The sequence below is a fragment of the Microtus ochrogaster genome, chromosome 16 (genome assembly GCF_000317375.1).
Source record: "Microtus ochrogaster isolate Prairie Vole_2 chromosome 16, MicOch1.0, whole genome shotgun sequence".
In the NCBI taxonomy this organism is placed as follows: domain Eukaryota; kingdom Metazoa; phylum Chordata; class Mammalia; order Rodentia; family Cricetidae; genus Microtus; species Microtus ochrogaster.
In genome coordinates, this window is record NC_022018.1 from 56,633,720 (window position 1) to 56,634,308 (window position 589).

A 589-nucleotide genomic window follows, 5' to 3' on the forward strand; every position below is an offset into this window, starting at 1 on the left:
CCGCCCAGCGCTTATGCTTTCCTAACTGTCTGGATGTCTGTGATAAAAAGTTTGAGGATTCTGGAAGTAGGAATGAGGTGCAGCTTCATGTACAGAGTCTGGAGCTTGCAGCTCCACCCCTCCCCCAGTGCCTTTGACATTAGCTCAGTGTTTTGGGGGAGAGTCTTGCTGAGAAGGTCTCACCAGAGCCTACAGACACCCCGCTAGAAGGTGAGGCATGAGGTGGCTGTAGGTGCTTAAGCTGGAATGAGAAGCTGTGTTTGTTCATAGTTTATAGCAATGTGTTTGTTCATAGTGTTTGATGTTTTAGCTAGCAAAGGAAGGCACAGGGTGAATGGCACAAGGGCTGAGTTGTGACTGTCCCTGGGGAGCAGGAATGAGGTGGACAGTGCAGGCAGGAGCTCCAGATGTTCCCAGTGGTCCTGTGACACATGGAGTGTGTTTCACTGGTGCTCTTGTTTTCAAGGCAAGGATTTTTTGCCTGTGGTAGGGGGCTGTGAATCCCCAGAGGGGGTTGTACAAAATTTCATGAAAATGCACACTTGGTCTCCGCTCTGTAGTGGGGTTTTCATTCTATACAAAAGGGAAT

At 49.2% G+C, this 589-nt stretch overlaps 1 protein-coding gene across 1 annotated transcript in view; it reads left to right on the forward strand.

Annotated features, from left to right (window-relative positions):
- Window positions 1-589, forward strand: part of Pcbd2 (pterin-4 alpha-carbinolamine dehydratase 2) — a 57,121-nt gene that overhangs the window by 5,141 nt on the left and 51,391 nt on the right. The gene's annotated exons all lie outside the window — the stretch shown is intronic.